Genomic DNA, 27,672 nt, shown 5'->3' with positions numbered 1-27,672 from the left:
TACATTAGATATGCCCAAACTGTGACAATGCTCCAAAAAGGGGCATGGCTTGGTACATAAGGGCATGGTTATAAGGCATTGGTATGGGGACATAGCTAGCGCTCCAAAACGCTAGCCAGCCCCGACAACCCTCCCTAGCTTAAATTCACCCTGAAATTGCCGCAGACACCAGAGACCCCTGCCTCTGGTGCCCACAACACCTGGTATACCTTCAACTTACTGCGAGTCAGGTGCCTCTAATCAGCACTGTCCCACTAACATCACGACAGTATGCTTAGTGCTCCACCAGACTAGCTCAGTCTCATCAGATTGCTGGGTTAAAATGGGGAAAGGGTCCTTGTACATGAAAGTTTGAAAACCTGGATGACAGTAGAACATGAGAAGGACATCAGTTGTTGTAATAAATGGGCATCAGTCTCTTGACAAAGCCCACTTTTTTTTTATTGAACACCTCCAGTACATAATTTCAATAGTGCCCAGTTTTATGGACATCTGCATGGATATGTGGTCAGAAATTGTGATGTCTGCAAAATGTTGCTCTTGGGACGGATCTGGGAGCATCTTTCTAAGTTTGGATTAAATTCACAAATGCAAATTTTGAAATTAAATGGAAAAGCAAGATTTTAATTTGCAAGATATCATCATTTGAATGTCCTGAAGGGGTTGGGGAAGGAGCATTTAGGGAGACATTTTTCCTGTCTGTTCTAAGATGGTGTAAACTAGACCTCATCCTATACTTTTAATGAGTTGCGTTTTTCACTTTCCCATTACACTTTCATCAACATCATAATCAACATTTATTTATATAGCGCCAGCAAATTCCGTGCTTTACACTTTGGCAGGAGAAGCAGATTTCTAGGCAAAGGCAGAAAAGTTTATATGAATGAAGGGTCATCCTAATGTGGAAGTAGGTTGGACTTTGATATTTTTATTGTTTGCACACTGCACATCTTCCATACTATAATATACAGGCCCATTCCCCTTTTACAGGAGTGTATCCAAAGACCAGGAATTTGGCGTGCTCCTTGAAATTAATTTGAAGGACGGTTAAGAGCACTTAAGCAAATAAAAAAGCATTGCAGGTCCACATTTTTGGTACTTTGTAAATGAGACTTTCTGTGACCCGAGAAAGTAGGTTTCTGGGATTAAGTGAGTTTTATGCTTTGTATTTAGAAGACAATCTTGAAGATGATCTGTTTATAAGAGGATAGACGGAGCATTTTGAATCATTTTAAAATATAAGATAAACACAATTATCAAGAAATTAATAAGCTATTGTACCTACACACAGTGTGTCATCTATGTTGAAATTATATTATATGTACCATGTGTAAGTTTATGTTAATGAAATTATATTATTATATTATTGTACAAGTAAAGATTCTGTTTCATATATTTATATCTGAGTTGTAGTTATGAATTTATAATGTCTTGATACTGGAGATATTGCGGGGTATTCAATTGACCGCAAGTTCTTTTTTGTCCCGCAGCGTTAAAAAACATAAATCACACGCGGATTTTTAACTGATATAGCGACCGATTTTAGTAAATGCAGCGTGAAAACTTGTGCAATTCAATTGAAAAAGAGGGAACGCAGCCCCCACACATTAGTTCGCGAGTTTTTAGGGGGAGTGATGGGGAGTGTTTAACACGCTCATGTATAACACAAAAAAAGGACTGGCATACATTTTCATACATTAGATTGCATTACACAACCATAATATCTACATTACAGTACTTTTGGCATATTTTTTTCTTTCACTATTTTTTACTATAGAATCATCTATACCATGTCAAAACACATTAGTACATACATACTTGTACCAAAAACATAAATAAATATATTTAATTAGTGATTTTTATTTTTTTATTGTTTTATGGTTTTTTTCCCATTATTTTTTCATTAGAAAAATCAACTTTTACATGTTAGGCATTACTGATAAACATAGTTTATCTTTTTTTATTTCATTATTACATGAAATAGTTTTCATAGGTTTTTTATTTTTATCACACCCCAAAGAGGTGCGAGATAAAACAGCATATTGGCCTGTTTAACGCGCCGTGTTTAAAAACAATTTATTAGCTTTTAACTTGGCTGCCTCTACACCCTATACTTTCAACAGACCTTTTACTGGAGCGCAAGAGGACAATTTGATGGAAAAAACCGGAGCGTTAAAAATGGAATTGAATCACGGGTAAAGTTAACCCACTCGAAAATTATAAAAAAGAGCGCTAAAATGACTTAACGCGGTCTTAAAGGAAAACTTGCGGTCAATTGAATATCCCCCATTATGTATAGAACTCTGAGATATGGTAAATGAGGATGAAAAGACTGAAATAGGTGTGTCATAAGAGTGACAGTATAAAAGTGTATGCAGGAACAGAATAGGAAGAGAGCGTGCACAATTAAGACATAATCACGGGATCTTTTACAGATGAGCAGAGTGGGGGATTTATTGCTTCCTTTGAGTGCCAAGTTCAATACTTTTAAATTAGGAGAGTTCAAAGTATAATTTTAGGACTTTTGACACAGCAGTCAAGTACGTCTCTACAAGGCATCCTATACAGGTGCTTCGGGTTTGGAAGTGTTTAATATCTACTTTTATATTTCTTGTGTGTGATGTAAATATTTCCTTCTCAATACTCTTACAGCTCACATACATAATGTGGATATGTTACTGCCAAAATAACTCTGCAGTGTATAAGATGGTATAAATTTATTATTAATTAATAAGAATAAAGTGATCTTAGGGGTGATAAGATTGCAGTTCACCTTGTGGAGATAGTTTTGCTTTATTCTGTAATAAATTTGGGCAAGAGATATTTTGTGTTTTCAAATCTAAACTCAGAACAGGATTGGAGCAGGAATTAGGTATTGAAGATTACTGTCCAGGACCAGGGGCGCACGGAGGGGGGTGGGGTTCTGGGTCTCCATAAACCCCTCCCCTCCGCTAAAGAAGTGCCCTAGATAGCGCCACTGTACTATACAGCAGCCGCGCCGCTGTCAAAGAAGCATCTGTGGCGGTGCTGTATACAATACAGCACCGCCGCGGAAGCTTCTTTGACATCGCCGCGGCTGCTGTATGGTATAGTGCTGCCGAAACGGAGCTGCTGGGCATTTTTTGGGTGGAGGGGAAACCCCCCCCCCCCTTAAAAATCCTCCGTGCGCCCCTGAGGACCAAACACAGTCTTAAGCTTTCACTGTCGTATTGGACGTATTTACATCTGGTATACATCTAGGTATTTGAACAATTAAATAACAGCATTGTCAGTTAAACTTTTGATAATTAAATAAGCAGAATAGTTTTATTGACTCATTCTTTATATTGTAATACATACTCATTATAATGATTGTTGTCAGCTGAGGGATTTTTTATTTTGCTGATCTACTAAAAAGACACCGTAAGCACATAACTGCTGACAAATATATCCTCAGTCTGCTTACTCTAAACTGTCCACGATCCAAACACTCCCAGATTACCATTAACAGTCTGTTGAGCAAGATACTGATTAAATGTTTGGGTGGAAATATGATGATGTGACTAAAGAGGATGACTTGATGATCATTTCACAAATAAGCTTTGTTTAGCAAACTGAAATATTTCTCCCACCCATAACCCAGTTCCTCCTGGTCTCTCTGTTACCAAATGAACTCTACGGCCAGGGTTGAATTAAAGTTTGATTTTACAAAACCTCACGTCACATTTTAAAGTATAACTCAACGTATGTTTTCTAATTAAATCAGTTACGAAGTACAGAACAGGAATATGTATTAAGATCATTGTCCTTCTCTATTTGCATCCAAAATCAGATACAGTTTTTTCAAAAATGGAAAGAGGTGTTTCACTAAATATTTCTGAATGTGTTTATTTAAAAAAAAAAATAAAGCAACCTCTGCTTGTGATGGCTGTAGTAGGACATAGCCAGGAAGGATTAAAATAAAATATGAAATATATAACTGACCCCACTTCATCCTGGTATCATCATCATCACCATTTATTTATATAGCGCCACTAATTCTGCAGCGCTGTACAGAGAACTCGCTCACATCAGTCCCTGCCCCATTGGGACTTACAGTCTAAATTCCCTCACACACACAGAAGGACACACAGACTAGGGTCAATTAGCAGCCAATTAACCTACTAGTATGTTTTTGGAGTGTGGTAGGAAACCGGAGCACCCGGAGGAAACCCACGCAAACACAGAGAGAACATACAAACTCCTCACAGATAAGGCCATGGACGGGAATTGAACTCATGACCCCAGTGCTGTAAGGCAGATGTGATAACCACTAAGCCACCATGCTGGTATAAAGGGTTTTAATAGGTAAACTCATTGTAAACTCATTGTATACCAGTGCCACCCAGAGGATAGCGAGGATAAATCTACATCAAAGGCCTTGAATGTGAATATTTGGAGACATTTGTTGTCACCTAGATTGTACATGAACACACAACTGGGTTTTCTTGTCTCTATTCATCCCAGCCAGAGAGTCTCCCAAGATCACAGATTAAAATCAGCATGTCAAGATAAGGGCTATAAGTCAGCAACAAATGATAACTTAAAAACAAGTAAAAAGTATGGTCATCCCTGGGCATTTATATATTCCTATGGGAAATGGAATACATCAAAGCAATATTCTCCATAATTCATAAGTGAGACTGCCTCTAGGTATGTATAATTATGGCAACTAAATGTATAGAACATGTTGAGTTTAAAGATCGATTTAATTGTAAAGATAAAAAAAAAAATATTGGCCACAATAACCAATATTTTATAGTGATGTTTCATGTCTATATGTAGCTAAATGTATACTCTGTTGATTGCATGTATTATTATGATTCTGTTATGTTTGATAGGAAATGTATGGCCTGTATAAAAATTTCTGGCTATTCCTGAATAGACTGTGGTTCATACTCAGGTGTGAATTTCCCACCTATTATATAGATATGGAATTAGAAGATAATTCTGCACCATCCACTTCTAAGTGTGCTGAAGTTTTATCTTCCAGCTATGTCACCCTTTACCAGTAGTCTAAAATGATCTTAAATCAGCACACTCCCATCCTTTTGTGGCTCTTTCATCTGAACAAGAATTTCTCAATGGCACATAAAGGAGATATCCAGCCAAAGAAAATATTCCCTAATGTCCCCTTCCTCCATCTATCACAGCAGCAGGTACCGATGATTGACACATGCCTTTCAGGACATTCTCACCCCCTGGGTCCTCTAAACAGTTCATTCTCCTATTACAAAACGAAGAAGCACTGAATTGAAAGTCTGTGGAAACCAGCATGACGATTCTGGTATAGAGACAAAGACAATGGTACTCTATCAAGTATTTAAAACAGGGTCAGGGTGCTGTTAACTGATTCTGATTAATAAAGTCAACAGTGTAACTCAAATTGTAAAATTTAATAAGAAGCAGTAAAAGGGTAGAGGAGGTAAAATACCAAAATAGCAGTATGTTCTACAATAGCATGGCAATTAAATCCACAATTTCTAAACATGCATAATTGCAACTGTACAAGTAATAAAATACATATATAAAATTTCCATGTTGAAATTATGTTAGCCAGAAAATATATCATGGCTTAAAATTAATCATCCTTTCTAAATGCAGAAAAGTTAAGTGAAGAACGTGCATCTGGACGGACTAGAATCTTCTTGTAGTCATCCGTATCCTCACCTGAACTACTGCAGTTTGCTGCTCATTCAGAAAATCCCATCTATAATAGTCTAAGATATGAATAATTGAACAAGGAAAAAGCTTTAATTGCAAGGAAACCTGATACGACCACTGTGTACTACTGATGATGTCCTCAATCTCTACATTGTTTTCAAGTGACACGGAAATCATTTATCAATGGACATTTATGGAATTAAGTTCCTTTTTCAGATCCGCTCACGTTTTTGTCCAGACAGATAGCTGTAATTGGTCCTAGCTATAATTGGTCCTAGTTGTAATTGGTCCTTGCTGTAATTGGTACTAGTTCCAGATCCACGCTTTTTATAGAGTGTATTTGAAACACCTGGGAGCTTCTGTAATGTTCCAAAGAACGAATACGTCACATCTCCATTTACTTGAATAGAATTCTCAAGAAAAAAACACTAACATAAGCAGAACATACCCTCATAACATTTGGTTTAAATAAAAAGAAGACTTATTTATTTACAAAAGAGGCATCATATAAATGTGTATGTATTTATTTTATTGCATTCAAAAAGAAGTGAAGAATTGTACAATTAAGGCACATACAAAACAACATGATTTAATTAAGAGAAAAATGCTCCATTTAGTCCAATCATAATTATTTACAACTTGATTGTATAGTTTTGATTGTATTTGATTGAATTCCATATACAGAAAGATGTTTGTACAATACCATAAAAGTCAATCAAATTGAATGATTAAACAGTTACACGTGTGAGTACTGTAAATTTTTCCTTCTTTCATTCGGTGAACTCTATCCCTGATTTAGCAGATATATGACACAGGACAGTAAGTGGGTATCAGAAGATGCTTTATTTCTAGAGTCATTAATTTCAAATGCATTTAATTCTATGTTCCTTTATGAAATAAAAAAGCAGCAGGTGAAATTATTAGAAAAGTCATGGATAGCTACCTTTAAAGTGGTCAAATCTGGATGTTTTGTTAAACACTCGTTAGCACCCCACAAAATTGTAAATGCTTTAAATGTGCTTTACATGCATTCCTTGTAGCCCATTTCAATATTCAATTTACAAAACAAAATATTGTTTTAGTCCTGGAAATTAATACGACACCTAATTGCTATATTGCTTTCTATAAACCACCACCCAGTCCGCCCACTTCCTCCAATCAAATAGAGCAATACAATGCTTACACCTCAAAATATATTGCATTTAATCCTGTATGATCATTTTTCCAATATTTCAATAACATTCTACATTTTAAGAGTTTTAAGAGATGAACATATGGAGTATTATTCTTCGAATAGTCCTTGACGTATGTGTAGTCCACTGGTATACAATTTTCAACTGGCAAACCATGGCTCACATCTGGACCTTCTCACAGCTCTGCTTAAAAAGGGAGAGCTGCGTGCACCTAACAGTAGTGCACGCAGCATTGCCCATGTATATTATGGGGACAGGAATAGTTGGAGAGCAGCCAAGCACTGTCTAAAATTATAGCCACGCCCCCATGCATGCTGGTCACACCCACTGGCGGCGTGGTGTGGAAACCCCCCTCTACAAATCCTGCATTTGCCCCTGATCTAGCTCAGGTGCTTCTATTCTGGAGCTGGAAGTATCCCAAATATCGTCCATCTCAAAAGTCTGCTTTTAATGAACCTCTAAGCATATAATAAAATGAATACCATTTATAATATTTTATATTTTTTTCTAAATGAGCGTTAGACAAAAATGAATTAACATTTTATACACTTTCGTGACCATAAACCATTTTTAAAATGTGTCCATTGTATTTTATGTGATTTTCACATTCTCGACATAGGATTTGGTTTAGTTCAGCGTCCAGGTTATCTTCTGCTACTGATTTATCTGAAAGACGATTTTCAATCTGAAAAAGCTTAAACACTAAGCCAAAAGCATGTGGACCCATGTGAGCTATCACAGTCAGACATTGTGATCCTTATCATCCATCGATCTATACTAAACACTGCTGCCTGGGTACTGCAGTTGAGTTCATTAAAAACTTATTTAATAAAGAATTTGAAACTATTTACAGAAGAAATGTTCCAAATCTTAGCTCTGAATTGTTGAGTTCACACAAGTCTCTGCACATTTATGTAGTGATATTACAGCTAGACGGTTTTTGGAATATAAAAACCAGATGATGGAAGGCTATATTTTTCTAAATTGAAGCAGTAGCTCAGAGTTTCCCTGAACTCATGGGAATATTCTGATTCTTGTAGGATGTACGGGATGCAAAAAAATTTCCACAAGCTCCTGGAAAACTGCTTGGAAGCCTGTGCTATCCGCCTACATGGAAACAGCCTGTACGACATCTGAGATATTGCCGATAATTGGGTTTGGAACGAGATGGGAATTTTTAAATGGTTTTATACACTTGGTTTAGGTAATGAGATAATTGCAGAATCTCGATTAATGAACCTTCAACAGTTTGTTCATGACCAAAATTGCTTATGTTTCTTTCACTGGGGAAATCCTCAATAGCCACAGACTCATTGTAATATCCAATGTAGAAATTGGTCAGAAGACATCAATTAGTGTGAACTGAAGATACAACAGGACAATGATTATTATAAGCAGCATGCTAGACTTCCATTGAACCTAAGAAGATATTTTAATTGAAGATACTTTTTCCAATTCGCATATACTAGGGTTAGTTTTGTCAGAAGCTAAATAACTTATGTGTTTTTGGATTTTGGGCAGAATCCCACGCACAACATGGAGAGAACATACAAGTTGCGCAAAGATAGGGTCCTGGTTGGAATCAAAAGCGTGACCAACAAGCTCTGTGGAGCAGCAATGCTAACCCCAGTGCCACCACGCTGCCCATGTCAAAATGAGACAAATACATTTCATAGTAAAAGATTTCCACCTAACCCAGTTGCAGATATAGGGTGTTATAAATCATTTAACAAAGAGTTTGTTTGTCTATACATAGATCTCAAATGTGTAGCCAGAAAGGGCCATCTTTAGAGATGAGTGCAATTTTACAGCCTGAGCGTACATGTAAAATGAAGGTCAATGTGATGATGATTACTGGCGTTTTAAACGTCTATAAAAGAAAATAAGTACCTGATTCATTAAGGATCTTAACGTAAGAAAGTTCTTATTACAGTCTCTTGGACAAAACCATGTTACAATGCAAGGGGTGCAAATTAGTATTCTGTTTTGCACATAAGTTAAATACTGACTGTTTTTTCATGTAGCACACAAATACTTGATAGCTTATTTGTACACTGACATTTAAAGTTGATATTTGTGTGCTACATGAAAAAACAGTCAGTATTTAACTTATGTGCAAAACAGAATACTAATTTGCACCCCTTGCATTGTAACATGGTTTTGTCCAGGAGACTGAAATAAGACGTTTCTTAAGTTAAGATCCTTAATGAATTAGGCCCTAAGAAAATAAATAAAAAGCCCAGCTTAGAACCTCAAAGTGAAATGAGCACCAGTGCTCGTAGCCTAGTCTGGTTACAGTTTATGCGGGGGAGTGAACAGCAGGGGGTGCCCTGCAAAAGTGTATTGGGACTCAGCCCCATCCTGTTCAACACAGTGCTGAATGCCATAAGGTAATCAGGTCTGCAAAATAAATGGGCACTTGTCTAGGAAAAAAGAGCTATATGCTGACAGGACTAGGACTCCTCTCAATACCACTGGGGTGAGTCCAGTGAAAGGGACGCCCACCTGATTATTTTGATTTATCCATCACCTTCTTTGGAGCCTTCTGGCCTGGACTCAGATCTCGGCCTTTTCTCTCACACTGGCGGCGTGCCTCACCCACGGCCTCCTCTCCTGCTCCAGTAGAGAAATACCTGTATTGGGGAATTCCCCTGTCCCAAAGCCAACTAAACCATTGCAGCTAAATTCAGAGACAACCCTATGAGCTGGCCACCGCTGCACACTGCAGCTCAATGCCTTGCGGCCCACTCAGGCACTGACCCCAGAAACTGCATCACCCTGTGGCTCCATTGTCTTCTGTTATCTCCAACCTCCTGTACAGAGAAGGCCAGGGCCCAACACCTCTGGTTGGCTCACAAAATTGCTATCCTTAGTTGTCTGCTCAACCTTCCAGCACTAACTCAATAAATTGGCCCAACAGAGCATCAAAACTCGTTTGAAAGTTGTCCAACTTCACCAGCGTTGCCCCATCTGGGACTTGCCTGGTATTGTTGTTTTTATTGTCAGCTCTCAATGCATTTTTCTATCATTTTAGCTAAATTAGTTTAAACGTTTATTCTTCACATCGCAGCAACCAGCTTACCTGGCTCAACACTAATATGTCCGCTTTCCACTCGACTTGCTCTCCTTCCCATCCCATCTTTCCACCCCTGCTCCCCAACCTCTTCTCCACCCTCAACTTTGTCTCATCCTCTACTTCCTCCTATTCTGCAATGAAACTGGAGGGAAGTATGTTTAGAGGAAACCTGAGGAAAAATTACTTCACAGAAAGGGTAGTGGATAAGTGGAGTAGCCTCCCATCAGAGGTGGCAGAGGCTAATACAGTAGAGCAGTTTAAACATGCTTGGGATAGACATAAGGATATCCTTGCAAAGAACCAAGGATCAAATAAGGTTTGAGGTTACCATAGGTTAAAAAATGGGCAGACTAGATGGGCCAAGTGGTTCTTATCTGCCGTCAAATTCTATGTTTCAGTGTTTCTATTATTTTGTAGTTATACTATGGAGCAATAGTATTTGATTGCTAGCGTGGGCAATGATTTTTTATTTATGATGGTGGCAACAATTATTTCATGATGTTGGTACATGTACCATGTGAATGTTGGCACTTGTAGGGCACTTTTGGCTCACTTCACCCAATGTAATCTAATGTAAAGCTTCAAACACACAGTTGTGAGACATGCAAGAGACAGTCCTACCCCCATGATTAATTTAGGACATAAAAAAGGACTTTCATTGACATTCAGAATAACAAGCACTGCAACTATACTCATGGCAGTTTTGAGAAACGCCAGACAGACCATTCATTCAACAGGCTGTGTCCATGATCTAGATATCATTTGTAACTGATTACCTAATTGGTACCCTTAGACCTTGAGGCCTAAAGCAAATGCCTACATTGCCTTGGCAATCAGATGTCTCTTCTTACAGGACTACGATTCTCGTTCCTAGACTTTGATCAGAATATCCCAAAAAATAACTTCTTTGTTTACCAACGCTATTAATATCTTGAGCTCTTTTCTCTCCACTGTGACCTTTATTTTTGACACTTTAGGGCAACATATGGCCCTAGGGAACGCATGAGGCCCTGTGAGCCTTCACCTGTGGCCCCCAGATGTTTCTGGCGTTATTGTCAGATTTTTTTTACAGCTCGTAACTTTTGTTTAAAAATCTACCCACAAAATGATAGGTCCCAAACATTTTTTTTTGCTGTGGAAATTGGAACTTTCAGCTTTGTACCCCTCAGAACCCTGAAATAAATAGCTAATAGCTGTAATTTAGCTTTTTCAATAGTGATGAATAATGAACCACTGCTCTATGGTTGCATTGGGTTAATTGGCAAATATCTACCTCTGCTGACAAACATAAAATAAAAGAGATTACCATTTGCAGAAATAATACAGTAGAAGCAATTACCGTGTGTTACTGATAATGACTCCCACCTTCACCAGAAGCAGTTTGCTGTGAAACACTGGGCTAGGCAGCTGTATACTGTTTATTTTAGTGTAGACAACGCAGTCCTAACTCCACAGCTGCAGGATTTAAAGTAAGAATTATGTCTGAAGCAATCTTCATTTATCAATTCACTTTTCCGGTTAGAGAAATGTATACTGGCAAACATTAACAATTCTTCCCCCAAAGCATTAGTAAAACACAGCTCACACCCGTATCAATGAGCCAGTACAGATTATTCTCCACAATAGCAAAACACAAGAACACCGGAGTCTAGTCTGGGTCTGTTCCAAAAGAGAGGTTCATGTAAAATTGCTACCGTAATAATTCGGAATTCAACTTATGCCGAAAATGTTACCCAATGCACACTTGGCACACAAGACTTTCGCAGCTCCGGGGATCTGAGCTGTAACGTAAAATTTTAACGCCTGGAGTGAGAAACAAAAATACCGCCCCCCCTAGCCCTCAATTTTAACCTAATGAACCTAAAATATTCATAAACTGAGCTCCCCTTCAACATTGCGCCCTGGACGGTCACTCCTATCGCACAGCTATAGTTACAGCTGTGCAAATGACACGTCTAACAGGCTAACATCCAGTGAAGGTTTGGAAGTAAGGCATTGCATGATTGTTGATGTAGCTGACCAGATGCGCCTTAGAATTCATCAATTTCGCTGCCCAGTAATCCTATCAATATTAAGGAGTAGATTTATCAAACCTTCTAACAAAGGTAAAGTGGAGGTGTCATATGAGCCAATCAGATGCTTGTTATCACTTTCTAGAATGTACTAGGAAAATGATAGCTAGAACCTGATTGGTTGCTATGGGCAACACCTCCACTTTTCCTTTTTAGAATTTTTGATAAAACTACCCCAAAGTGTTTTGGGCAAATTTTGCAGAGCTGGCAGGAGGGGTGAATAACTTCCAAAATGGAAGTCCTACTAGTTGGAGAAGGGTTTTTTTATTGCGAAACAAATATTTTTAAGTGTAATTTTCCTTTTACAAGCAATATATTATTTAACAAAGGGAGTACCTTTATTTTATTCAGCAAGAGAGACCTCCACTACATAGTAAAAAAAAAAAAAAAAAAGGCCTTTGACATCTTTTGGGTTGATGACACACGACTTGGCCATCAAGGGAAAGGAATATCATGAAAGATAGTGAGATGTTTACATGATATGTTTCAATGGAATCTCATTTGTACAGACACATATAACTTTATTATCTATAGAAAAACAATATTTCAGTCTGCCAGGAGTCCACAGCTGCTTGCAATCACCAAGGTTCATTACAGCTAAATTTACCGTCTGTGTATTTTATTAAGTAAGCAAGATCTGGCGTGCAAACATTTTATCCATTCACAAGCACAAAAATGCATTATTATTATTTTCAGAACTGTAGTAGAGTTGCCTGAATCTTTTATGTCAAGCAAAGATGTCTACGGATTTATTATAGATGTCATATGCGCACCCATGTTTTGTGCTGAAGTTAAAAAACGACTGAGCTGAACTGACTAGATGGTTGATTTAACAGCAATACGGCTTTAGATTCTGTTAAGTCTTAGGGGTCTATTTATGAAAGGGTGAAAAGACCGGAATCCGGCAAAAACTGACTTTACCTTATTTAAAAATTGCCATGGGTTGGTGGTAGCTAACGATAGAGAGAGACAGGCTGGGTACCATTTCACAACACTGGTAATATCAACGACGTGCATACCTACAAAAAAATCCTGATTCCAAGAATACCTACAAAAAGAAAATGATAACTTACCATGAAAATAACACTGTAGATACTAAACATTGTTCCGCTACGTACCGATTGCTGTTAATGGCGGCAGTTACAATTTCTGTCACTGATCATAGCAACATTGATATTTCTGTATTTAAAGCGGCAATGCCTAACCCTAACCTAATCCTAACCTTTATATGAGATATTAAAGTCGTGGGGTCCTGGCATTGACGCTTCAAATACAGAGATATCACTGTCACTATGATGAGTGACGTAAATTGAAAGTGCCAGTATTGACAGCAATCGGTACGCAGCGGAAGGATGTCGGGCTTCTAGAGTGTAATTTTTATGGTAAGTCTGCATTTTCATTTTTTAGGCATTCTTGACATCGTCATTTTTTTGTAGGTATAGTCGATGACGGTATAGTAGTAGTCATTAATATGACTACCACCGGGGGAGACTCTGGGGAAGCTTCCCCATGCAATGCATCAGGAAGCCTATTTTATAAACAACAGTGGCCGTACTCCGCCGCTGTCCTCCTGTTTTTTTTTTTAAATAAAGTTATTTTATTTTTTTAATTCTTTTTTCTAATTTCTATTTTTTTGTGCTCTTTTATTTTTCTAACAAACTTTATTTATTTTGTTTTGCTGAATCTGGAATTATAAGTCCAAGTCCTGGCTTCCAGTTCCAATGCGCATTAGCAGAGGCTCCCTGGACTGGCTGGAGAAGCGTTTAGAGTCCTCTCACCGCTGCGAACCAGTATATTGCCGGGGAGCTGAACACTGGACAAAAGAAAGATTGTTTGGGCCCTTATGGTGTAAAGCTTTTGTATCTTGGTGTGAATGTACTTTATCCTATCATAATATATTTGTTTATTCCAAGCAACCCTGTGCTGATCGTTGTTTTGCCAGATTGAAGATATTAGTAAAACCACAGAGAAATTTCGCACGAATCGAGTTACGTGGGGGGAGAGACCGTTTCATAGAGAGAGGTGCAAACAAACTTCTACCAATCAAAGCCAATAGAGATAGTGCTCAGCATATAGACAGCATAAAGAGAGGGATAATAATGGTAATATAAATAAATAATCAAGATTAGCTTTCTGATATCATGCATATACATAAGACTCATTCGAATCTGCTCCCTTTCGCTAATGGGAGCACCATCTCTATTGGTTTTGTTTGTGTTTAAGTGGGGTATGGTTTACCCCTGATTTGTGTTGCTGACTTAGGCAGCCTGTCCTGTCATCCTATGTGTTGCATCTATCTTTATTATAAAACTTCTGCCAATACAGTCTTTGGGTTACTCTACGTGATCTTCGGGGATACCATTCTGCACTCTATTTGTACATTCACATTTTGCAGAATGAATAGACTTGGGATGATGACCACAATGCGGAACAACGTGAATATTTCGTTGGAATGGTTTTGAGAATTTTGCTCCACTGTATTAAAATGTTTTTGCTTATTAATAAAAGAAAAACAAGTGTTCTACTACATTTCAAAAGAATTGAACCACTAGGAGGCACTCTTTCGAACTTTATGGAAGATGAATCATTTTGTTGTAAACTAAGAGTAAATACATTCTCATAGGCAAACCGAGGAGGGGGGGTTTCCTAGCGCCTGCAAACCCCCTCAAGCCTGGGGCACTGTATAATTGAGGTGACTGGACCCTGCTCCCGCTGCACACAGCTCTGCTTGAAAAGGGAGCGCTGCGTGCACCTAATAGTAGTGCACGCAGCATTGCCCATGTATATTATGGGGATAGGAAGAGTTGGAGAGCAGCCAAGCACTTTCTAAAATTATAGCCACACCCCCATGCATGCTGGTTACGCCAACTGGTGGCGTGGTGTGGAAACCCCCCTCTACAAATCCTGCATTTGCCCCTTTCTATAAATAGATTATGAGCATCTTTTACAGTACATTATGTGGCTGCCCTACCTTTGTCCACTAACAATCTTTTTGGATCCCTGATTCTGGATAGGTCTTGCCCCTGTCCTTAAGCCACGCCTGTTTTTATTGTACTGTAAGATTATTACCTTAGCATAAGATTAACAAGAGAAAAAATAAACTGATCAAGGGACCGAGACAAAAACGTCTCTCTGTTTGAAATAAGCTTGTTTTCAGTTGTTAACCTATTTTCAACAAATGTAATTGTACTTTAATCACTTTAAAATTAGATTTCAAATATAATTAAAAAACAGTAACAAAAAATGTTACAGTATCTTTAAGTAAATGAGCCAATGCAGTACAAGGTCATTTATATCTTCCACTATAAGCATGGTGCCCTCCATGTGCATATTTGTGAGAGTAGTGTAGCAAACTTAACTTAATTAGTAAATATGTGGCTCTCCTGCCTACTAAATATTAGTTCAACCCTAAAAGTAAGTCATCTAAGTGCCCCTTTAGTAAATCAATCGCTTTATCAAGTAATCTGAGACGTACATCTTTCTACGCCTGAATAAACCTCATGCAAAGTCCTATGAGACATGACAACAGTCAGATATTCAGATGCAATATTTCACAAATTAAACCTGTATTTCAGTAACTCCAGCAGTTAATAACTGGCCTTTTGTCAAACCCCCATGTAATTTGCTGCAACGGCACAAGTGACACCAATAAACTTGAAAGATCTTTTATACATAAAACCGATCCCAAAGAAAATAAAGTAGATTTTTTTTTTTTGGTTAGAATGGACCTTGCGGGAAAACGGCAAAGCAGTCACAAAGTTCAGAAAAAGTGCAGTTCACATGTCACGATTGGCTGAGGTTGACCTTTTAACCTCCAGGTATTTAGTCTGTTTGCTGTCATTTCAGTTACTATGCCTGTGGGCGCAGCTAAATGTAACTTTGCTTTATTATTAACATTTATTGCCTTCCTATTTACTTAAACTCTTTCCAGTATCTTCCTAGAACACACTTTCCATTAGCTGATTTCAATACATTTTTTAAAAATGTATTGCGTTGTTGTAAGATTACAGATTGTTCTGTGTTTTTATTTTTCATGCTTTGTTATAATCCATGTGTTCTTAATTCTTTTCTTGCCCTTTCACTTGGTGCATAGCTAATAGTCTAATATGTCTCAATTTACTTATAGACCTGCACCCCTGGTCCATCTATTAGATGAGTTGGAAATGTTTGGTCTATCTCGATTAAGACAATTACTAAGTCCTCTCCCTTACCAACAATAGTGATGCTGTATTCAGTCCTAGGGGTAAATGTATCTAGCTGAGAGTTTTCTGGCAGGTTTGAAAATGGAGATGTTGCCTATAGTAACCAATCAGATTCTAGCTGTCATTTTGTAGAATGTACTAACATTGTGATGACATTAGTCGTTTACTAACAAATTAAATAGTTACGTTTCGGTAAAATTTAGGGCAAGTAAATCATAGCTAGAATCTGATTGGCTTTTCAAACCCGCCGGAAAACTGTCAGCTTGATACATTTACCCCCTGGTGCGGACTTTACTGAACACATTCAATGCTGCTTGGCTCTCTCCCTTGCACGAAAGATCCAACACAGCGACTAGCTGAATCTCTTAGAGACGCTGTCAGATTTTTTAGAAAGCCTAAGAGCGCCCAAGGTAATCAATAGAGGTCCCGCCTGTATGTGAATTCTGTGACCTTGCTAAATAAAATATGAAGAAAATGATGGGGGTCACAGGGAAAGGACCCCCACCAAAGTACTGTTATTGGGAAGGGAGGAGTATAAGTAAACTTGCTAAATAAGGTAGAAACATGGTGGGCAGAACGATGGCTTAGTGGTTAGCACTTCTGCCTCACAGCACTGGGGTCATGAGTTCAATTTCCAAGCATGGTCTTATCTGTCTGGAGTTTGTATGTTCTCCCTGTGTTTGCGTGGGTTTCCTCCGAGTGCTCCGGTTTCCTCCCACACTCCAAAAACATACAGGTAGGTTAATTGGCTGCTGTTAAATTGCCCTTAGTCTCTCTCAACTTGTGCGTGTGTGTGTAAATTAGGGAATTTAGATTGTAAGCTTCAATGGTGCAGGGATTGTTGGCGCTCTATAAATAAATAGATGATGATAAAGATGAAACCCCATTTAACATTGTAACCCCTGTTATTTAAGAAGGGCTGCATAGAAAAGGGAACCATTAAATTTTTGTAAACATTTTGTAAAACAATTAAGTTAATGCATACCAAGCACTTGCCTTAAATTTTACCGAAACGCAACTTACGAGTTGAAGGATTTAATTATACATTATAATTTGTTAGTAAACGACTAATGTCATCACATTACCTAATGTATTTCTGCAGTATTTTCTTGTTAACTCATGTAACCCAAATCTAATACAGGGCTGACAAGGTCAAGAATATTAAACCACTTTCTCAGATCTAAAGACTTCAAACAAAACAAAGAAACGACTGACAAATGTTTGCAGATGGAGTGTTTTGCATGAAGAAGGAGGAGAAAAGAACCTAGACCAATGCTGGAAGGCAGGACAGGGAGAAGGTACTGTGACATTCTTCAAATTTGCATAAAATAAATAATCGTATCAGGTTAATCTCATTTTTCTCTGGTTTGCTGAATAGCCAAAAAAAACCCCACACATTTACTGAAGAACCCCATCAGGAAGAGGCAATTTTAAATATTTTAGATAAATCTGTGCACACATCATTTTAAGGTCCCATATGCTGAAAGTAATTGCGCACGTTATATAGTGGAAGGCTAAAGTTGGTGATTCAAGTATATATAAGTAACAATAAATCCTTGCTTGAATTTGTTTAAGGTCTATGAAAGAGGAAAATGTGGATGAGTAATAGTTACATAACCAGGTTCCAGTACCTTCTGTTCACTAATGTTTTTATTGCAAACAAATTAATTTTACAGTTATTTTATTTATCTAGTACATAGTGCTGTACACTCAATGCATGTATAAAAAAGAATGAATGGTAACCCATTTTTTTCCTGGGCGAGCAGCTATAAGTCTATAAAACTAATGCACTCTATATGCTTCAGTCTGCACTGTCCTGTTTACTGGGACACCTTACTGCATATGTCATCATCATCATCATTTATTTATATAGCGTCACTAATTCCGCAGCGCTGTACAGAGAACTCACTCACATCAGTCCCTGCCCCATTGGAGCTTACAGTCTAAATTCCCTAACATACACACACAGACAGAGAGACTAGGGTCAATTTAATAGCAGTCAATTAACCTACCAGTATGTTTTTGGAGTGTGGGAGGAAACCGGAGCACATGAAGGAAACCCACGCAAACACAGGGAAAACATACAAACTCCACACAGATAAGACCATGGTCGGGAATCGAACGTATGACCCCAGTGCTGTGAGGCAGAAGTACTAACCACTAAGCCACCATGCTGCCCAGGCTCAAGTACCTTAGTAGCAGGGGTGCAGCTGCAGCTGGGATGGGGCACCCAAAGCCCAATGTGTACATGTTATTTTCTTCGCTCTTCGGCAGTACATGGGTGTTCTTACAAAATTAAGCTATGGGGCCCCGAAATATCTAGTTAAACCCCTGTGTCACGCGCTCACTACTTTAGTAATCAGTAGCATGTGCAGCCGCAAATCGCGGTGATGTCCGGCAGCACTTGGCTAAGAATTTGATTTCCCGCATAGAATAGTTTTACCCTATTTAACATCTGAAAAGAATAACAAAAAAGGGCAAAAGGTATCACTATTTTTTAAAAAAAACAAGAGGTGTATTATTATTGTTGTTGTTATTAAATGAAACCAACATACATCAAACTATATAGCTGAAGTGTGTATAAATATGAATCTAACCATAATACTCATAGGGGAATATTGAATACTATCTGCATATATCTAAACTAATAGTAAAAAATCAAATTCAAGTCCCAATATCCAAATATTCATTTAATTATTTTTGTTCTTGCAAATTTTGCAGGGGTGGAAGGGGGTAAATTTAGGGGTTAAACATTCAATATTAATTTCCACTTTTTGGGAGGTACTTTTTGACTGCACTTATCGGTTTTAATTCCACCAGTGTCACATAACATACAGACAATATACTTTCAAACGTTTCAATGGTGCATGATATTATATTCAGCCTACAGTATTTCAGCACATCACTATCAGATGTAAGTATTACCAGGGGAGGGCTGGCAAATTTTGTCCCGGGGAGCAAGGCTTGACCCAACAGCTAATTAGGAACAAAAATACAGGTGACCCAGCCCAAGGTAGCTCACTATGGGACTAGCCTGGAGGTGGGGGGGGGGGGGGGGGCAGCCTGCCCCTGCGTATTACAGAGCATTTCGAATACGCTTCTACCATTTTCTGTTTATAGGTTGCAGAATTTGGGGCTCTTCATTCTCCTTTCCAAAGAAAAAACCCCCAAAAACTTCTGCATCATTTCCATGAAAGTAAGATTTTTTTTTTTAATAAATGCCCTTTTGAGATCACAATGAAATTTCTCTGCATTTCTACACCTTGATAGATAATAGCACTAATGTGCAGAAAACAACTGTATTTTGCGGCGAGGGTGAAAATTCTCCAAGGGAATGAAAGATAATCCAGGCAGGTAATATTCGAACACAATCCAAGAACAATGATTGTCTGAGCGACCGTAAGCCCCATTTATACAGCTATAGACATTTATGTGACATTTATTGATGCCTGCTAATCAGTTTCGTTACATTGCATGCACTGCCATTGTCCTGATTCGACGTGGCCGAATAATTTTAAAATGAATTCGCCAACAGAGAATCTCTCAAATTTGGGTGAATTTTATCCCAGAATGATTCACTAATCTCTAGATCTAGCCGGTTTCCCCCTACAGACAAACCGTCCTTGCGGTGAAGCCACAATACACCATTTAGATCATGCACAATTACAATTTATAGTATATACAGTACATACAACAGTAATAAATTCCATTCATGCATAATGGGGCTGTTGAAAAGATACATTTTCACTATTAATGACACTCTTCAGAAATCGGAGCAGGGTGCTGAAGTCTGGAAAGATGTACAGTAGATAAAGTGGTCTCCGCGATCGCCGGTTCCTCATCTGGATCACAGACTTGGCAAAGTGAAGTGAACAAATAGTCCTTGTGTGCTGTGTGAACGCATTAGGATCAAGCTTACGGGGCTGACATAGAGCAGGGCCACAGATCACAGTACGATTGGTAAAGATGCGTTCTCTAATCTCCATAATCAATCCAAGCAATAATTACATTCAATAACCTCTGGATTTGCTGTCCACACTCATTAGAATGATACTGTCCAGATAGGAAAGCTATTCATAAATACCCTTTTCCCTTCTGACTTTGTAATAACATCACATGGTAAACATAAAACACGAGAGATACTCTTACAGGGCTTAATTCTGCAATTTGTTTGTAGCTCAGTAGTTTATTTTGAATTTTGGGAAATAGGTTTTAAATAAATGTGCACAAGATGGCTGCTCTCTCGGTAGCCACCTAGATGAGCAACAACGATGCTTATTGTACCTTCCAAAGTTTTCTCTTTAAAGGCCAACAACTGAATGTACAGGGAAACTGTAAAAACGGGGTTATATTTAGAGATGGTGTTGAGTGGTTTTGTGGATGAATGTCTCAAATTAGTGATTGTACCCTCCACATGTTCATACCATTCTAGCCAATAACCCCCCTCCTAAGAGATTAAGTAGAAAATAAATAAATACGATTAAAAGGGAAAAAAACGAATTAATTAAACAAGTCCATTTTTATGTTGCTCTGTTGCCTGAAGCATCTAGTTTAGCTTTTTGTTTTTATATGATAGCATAACTAACCAGATTGCCTAATTTCCTATTATTGGGTATTTACAGACTACAGGAACTTCGGTAGTATTAATTTGTCCCAATTATTTGTGCCTGTTGTTAGCAAGCATGCAGTCATCAGGTAAAATGATCAGTGTTCCGCAAGAATAACGCTGATCATTTTATTAATCGTTAGTACAGTAAAATAATCATGGGCAGCATGGTGGCTCAGTGGTTAGCACTTCTGCCTCACAGTGCTGGGGTCATGAGTTCAATTCCTGACCATGGCCTTATCTGTATGGAATTTGTATGTTCTCCCCATGTTTGCGTGAGTTTCCTCCAGGTGCTCCTGTTTCCTCCCACACTCCAAAAACATACTGGTAGGTAAATTGACTGCTATTAAATTGACCCTAGTCTGCCTGTGTGTGTGTTAGGGAGTTTAGACTGTAAGCTCCAATTGGGCAGAGAATGATGTGAGTGAATTCTCTGTACAGCGCTGTGGAATCAGTGGTGCTATATAAATAAATTATGATGATGAATCATAAGAAATGTTTTTTAAGATTATTTTACTGTGCTAATGTTTAATAAATTGTTTCATTTTTGACTATATCAGTTCTCATATCTGCAGTAGGGGTAAATGCATCAAGCTGAGAGTTTTCCGGTGGGTTTGAAAAGTGGAGATGTTGCCTATAGCAACCAATCAGATTCTAGCTATCATTTTGTAGAATGTACTACATAAATGATAGCTAGAAGCTGATTGGTTTTTCAAACCCGCCGGACAACTCTCAGCTTGGTACATTTACTCTCTGATGTTTTTTACCTTTAACAGGTATTTTATGAATAAATACACTCTGTATAACTCTTTTCTGCACTGTCTAGTTTTCTTTCTTTTTTGAGACAAAAAAAGTCAACTAGATTTGGCAAAGTTAACTGCTTTGATCTATTCAAACTGATTTAAACACGTTCAAGCCTAAATGTTAAAATGTTATAGTATTTTTAAAGTTTTTCCTTGCAACAGACAAATATGATCACAGTGATCTTCGCCGTTCCAATTAAAATAAACTATAAAACTCTATAAAGTGTAGCCATTAAGTTCAAACATGCAGAAAAGGCAAACGTTTTTAGTTTATATTAATGTCTTTTAAATGCGAGCTGCGAGTACAAACTTTCACTTGCACCCATGTGCATACTGGCCCTTGCAGGGCCACGAGTGTGCTGTATAAATAGTGCCCCATCATGAAATAATAAGTGTTGCCCCATCAAAAAGAAATTATTGTTGCCCTCCTTATCAATAAAATAGTATTGCCCCATAATATAATTATATATTACCAATGTCCCCTTAATTTCATACATCTATACTGCCCCCTTCATATAATAAATTAATACTAGGGAAACCCGACGGTAACCACCGTAAATTAAACTGGAATGTAATGGCTAAATTATTTTATTAACAGAATGCAATAACTTTTTTATATACTAAATTACATGTAGAAATGTTAACAATGGGGAATAATGAATAAATAACTAAGATGCGAAGGCAAATGCAAAGTTGTAACTAAAGATATTATGGAGATAATGAGTGTGTAATTTGAGGGTATTTGTCATAAACAGTTCTGCTAAATATGGTGGAACAATCACATCGGGAAACGAAACCTTTCCATGATGACATCAGTCTGACAAATGGCCGCTAATCTTTTCTACCAAAATGTGTAGGGCACCAGAGTTCACTCATTGCACGTCCATAGGACCCAAAGAGTAGCATTGTGGTGAATACGTCATGTCCAATGCAAGCAGTATATCAGTTGTTTTTGTTATATGTTGATTGTTACGATAATATTCTTGGCTGTAAGATCTTTGAACTCCATGCCCTGGGTAACCTGTAAAGGTTCCACCACGTTGATATCTTCAAGAGCGGCCTTTTGGCATATTTATTGGAAGCAAAGCAAGAATAAGTGAATAATGAAATAACAAAACAGTCCGTGATTGAGATTGCGCTGGTATATGTGGCTACAAATAATTGTCACAGTTTTCAGACCACCCAGCAGGTCACATGTTCAAAGTCACCCAGCAGGTGCACAGGGAGAGTTCACTGATTGTCACAGTTTCCAGAGCAACCAGCGGGTGCACAGGTGTACAGTATTGCCAACAGTCAAAAGATTACTTAATAAATATCTCCTAGGGACTTTAAAATCCTTATGTAGAATGAGATCCATGCACACAGACTTCAGAAGGAAGCATGGATGGAAAGAGATATTGGTGGCAGCATTCATGCTATGCTCTGTGTTTTTCTAAAGACAATATGGGATATTTATAAAAGTAAACTTGTAACCTGGTGCAAAAAAACTATATACATTCAAGTTTCAGATGTATACAATTAGGGCACGCAATTTCAATGTATTGAACACCATAAAACAAAAAATATCCAAATATCGTCACATTTATAAAGTCCTAAAGGGTGCTCAAATAACACCAGCATTGGCCTGGCATGACACAAGTGGCAGGGGCATTTGCATAGGGAAACTTGGCACATATATGCAGTCATAGACAAACAAACCGAGGGGGGCTTTCTAGTGCTTGGAAACCCCCCTCCAAGCCTGGGGCATGTATGTTAGTTATATAAGAACACAGGTATGGGAATTAGACTAAGGGGTAGATTTATCAAACCTTCTAAAAAGGAAAAGGGGAGGTGATGCCCATATCAACCAATCAGATTCCAACTATTAATTTCTAGAATGTATTAGATAAATGATAGCTAGAATCTGATTGGTTGCTATGGGCTGCTATGCTATTGGATGCTAACACCTCCACTTTTTGTTTTTAGAATTTTGACAAATCTACCCTAAAGGATTTTGTTTTGGAAAACCCTGCCTAAAACATCGTAAATTACATGTAAAGATAACTCCTGTGTTTCCACAGGATGTCTCTGACCCTCACTTCTTGCTAAATATTTTAGCAGTGATCCTCACACTGACTGTGGTGAGACACTAGGTGATCATTTCTTTATGTGTGACAATATCACATAGCAGCATCAATTATTTACCTTTGTCTATTTTCTTGTTTTTGGAACATCCAGAATAACTGGTTTCTGGATTTTAGACTCAGTACCTGTATTTTCTTTAGTATACAAAAGTGCTTAAAAATGTATTGAACTAAAATTGTCTGCAGACAACGTTAGAGAGTAAGTTGCAGTGTATTTCTCAATGTATATTTTTAAATTGTATTATCCCCACAAACAACCCCCTAGAGCTGCATACTATAATACCTGACCCTTGCCACTCTGTTCTTTTGAAGCTTTTACAATAAGGTTTTCAGCCAAAGATCAAACGTCAAACAAGCAAAGAATTAAATAGTTACTACAGCAAAATGTAAGCATAGCTTCTTAAGCTGGATTTCCCATTTGCAACCAATGAAACACAAGTTTATCCTGCTCTCTCAGCTTCCAGTGAAGCTTTGATTCATGAAGCAACTACATAACTCCTACGGGGGCAGATAGTACACTGCCACAACCTTTATTTTGTTTACAGAGGAAGTGGTTTTAATATACTATATCGTTGTATGATAATTTTTCATCTTCCTCACTAGTAAATACTGAGAGCAGAAAAATGGTTTCAATATATATAGTTTCCCCATCTACCACTATCGTGGGTTTCATCAGGAATACTCCTATGTGAAGGGAACACATCAGTCGTAGCAGATAAAGTGTAAATCATAGCTCCTATGTGTCTCAGACTTACTAGGACCCCCCACACACTACACCCATAATGCTATTTTCTCGCAATTCAGACTTCTAATGCACAAAATTTAACGGGATAAGTGGGAATTGATTTCTAGAGTTATAGAACTGTTTTCTTTATTTGCAGTATAGGGGGAATGTTATGACCTAGTCAAACTTTAGGTCACATCGGTGGCCCAGATTTTTATTTTTAAATTCTGGGAACCCCAGTAAATCATGTTCTATTAGATCAAGGGGTAAATTTATCAAGCTGTGGGTTTGAAAAAGTGGAGATGTTGCCTATAGCAACCAATCAGATTCTAGTTATCATTTATCTACTCTACAAAATGATAGCTAGAATGTGATTGGTTGCTATAGGCAACATCTCCACTTTTTGTAACCCGCAGCTTGATAAATTTACTCCCAAGAGTACGTTGAGGCTATATTGATGACCACAGAAAATATAATCTGATAGGCTTGGAAGACTGCAATTGGCTTTGATCTGCAAGCAACTGGGAAATTCTCTCCAAACACTAACATATTATGTAACAGACAGCAAATTTAGAAGAGCAGAGCGGGAGCCTTATAAGAACATGTCGGCACCTGGCAGATGTGCGGTGAAACCCATTAGCGTCCTTACTGCGATGCACTGGTCCTGCACATAAAGAGCTCTAAGAGCAGAGCTGGGGCCCTGGGAGGGTGGAGACAACATTGGGGAGGGACCCCTCATCTCCAGGCTCTGTTTTGGCTGCACCCCTTGCAGAGGTAGTAGTGCCGACACTGAATATTCCTACAAATAATACAAATATGCTAAAATTGAGACGTATGGACATAAAAACAGATGAGTCAGCATTTATTCTTTGGGGGAGATTGCCGGTGATGTGGAGCATGGACATGACCACGATGTCCGCTGCACACATTTCCGCCCATTACGGTAGGAATCTCTGCTCATTTTCCTGCCCACCTCTATGGGGTGTATGAAAAAATGAGCAGAGGTTTCTGTAAAACCTCAGATGCAAAGTGTATCCGTGGACGTTTCTGAGACAGCTCACTAGGAACTGAATTTGTCTCTTCAAGCACCCAGGTGTAAATGACCATAATTATTTTTTGTCATCTAAACATAGTTGATTAAATCCTGTTATGTTTGTAGTTCCCCAGGTCAAAAACCTGCTTATTTTGTCAACATCCTTCTTTCCCAGAAGATTTGATGGAGATTGTCCATTGCCATCATTAGTGAGACCTTGATATATAGCCGTCATTGTGTGCAAATGAGTGTTCCTAATTCAGGATTCCTAATGATGCTGTTGTAAATACAATAGGTTTGCAAATGACAGCTCTTCAATCAACGAGGGAGGGAGGTCTTTCCGATCATCGTATCTTACGTTAGAATTGCTAGACCACTAGACGTTGAACTAATAACTAATAACCTTATATTCCTCCTCCCCAACCAGAATAACTTATTAACTCAACCACTGTATTCCCTTCTCCTCTTGTTGTGCCGGACATCTATGAGAAGAAAAAGCATGGGTGATGACCAGGATGAAACATTCCAGAATGAAAAGTCTTCCCTTTTTCTTTACCAGAAGGGCGGCGACAGGAGTCATGACTGCCGTGCTATGGGGCTTTTCTCTTAGCTTCCACTGAGTAACAATGTTACTCCAATGGGTTCAGGGCTGGGTATGTTATGTGTCGAGATATTTTGGCAGTTATTCATTTTTAATGTACCTATAAGTTTAACATTTAGTGGTCATTTTTAAAATTTAAATTCACAGCAATAACTGATATATATATATATATATATATATATATATATATATATATATAAGAATAATTTATTAAATATGTACATGAATACAAAATATACCAATGGATTTACTTTTGTACATCTCGTAAAGATCAAGGCATTACTAGCTCCAGAACATAAAAACGCTTAACTTAGAACCATACCTAGAAAATACGTAAACTCTGCCCAGATAATATTATGTTAATACAATAAATGCAAAATATCTCTATAATTTATATATACAATCCACTAACTAGTGGGCGAAGTGGAAATTTAGAAGCAGTGGTATGAAAAATGTAATGGGAATGTAAGTGAATGGAGATTTATAGTTTTACAATGAAGGCGGTAGGAGAAGTGATGGTATGAAATACCACTGTATAGACCCCACTTTCACCACTGCCACTAACTATAATAAAGAAAAAAGATATGGTATATAGTATATGAGGCACAGAACACAGCACTAAATGTAATCACTTGGAAAGACACTGATTGTATATAGAGAAAGTATCACCATCATCATTTATTTATTTATATAGCACCACCAATTCCGTGGCTCTGTACAGAGAGAATATATCTCATTCACATCAGTCCATGCCCCAATTGAGCTTACAGTCTAATTTCCCTAACACATACACACATAGACTAGGATCATTTTGTCAGCCGTCAATTAACCTACTAGTATGTTTTTGTAGTGTGGGAGGAAACCCACACAAACACAGGGAGAACATATAAACTCCACACAGATAAGACCATGGCTGGGAATCAAGCACTTATGACCCCAGTCATGAGTGGGGTTAAGCCAAAAGTGCTAAATTTAAATCATGTCAAATATTTTAATTAAGTCCAACAATATTTCTTTGATTTGGTCTCATATATATATATTTTAACACAGGTTGGTTATCATCATCACCATTTATTTATATAGCGCCACTAATTCTGCAGTGCTGTACAGAGAACTCACATCAGTCCCTTTCCCATTGGGGCTTACAGTCTAAATTCCCTAACACACACACACACACACACACACACACAGACAGAGAAACACATAGACTAGGGTCAATTTGTTAGCAACCAATTAACCTACCAGTATGTTTTTGGAATGTGGGAGGAACACGGGAGAACATACAAACACCACACAGATAAGGCCACGGTCGGGAATTGAACTCATGACTCCAGTGCTGTAAGGCAGAAGTGCTAACCACTAACCCACTGTGATTATATACAAGGTTTTCTTTAAGCGTTTGTGCCAACTACCATCTTTGTGCAAACTGTTGCCGGGGCTCTCCCATGGTCCCTATCATCCCTATCGCACCCTTTGCATTGCTGATTGACTACAAACTGTTCAGCTTGGTGTTTGCCTGGTAGACTTTTGCAAATCTGAATTATCATGGTAGCCCAT

The sequence above is a fragment of the Mixophyes fleayi genome, chromosome 3, assembly GCF_038048845.1.
Source record: "Mixophyes fleayi isolate aMixFle1 chromosome 3, aMixFle1.hap1, whole genome shotgun sequence".
Classification (NCBI taxonomy): Eukaryota; Metazoa; Chordata; class Amphibia; order Anura; family Limnodynastidae; genus Mixophyes; species Mixophyes fleayi.
This window is presented reverse-complemented; position numbering follows the sequence as displayed.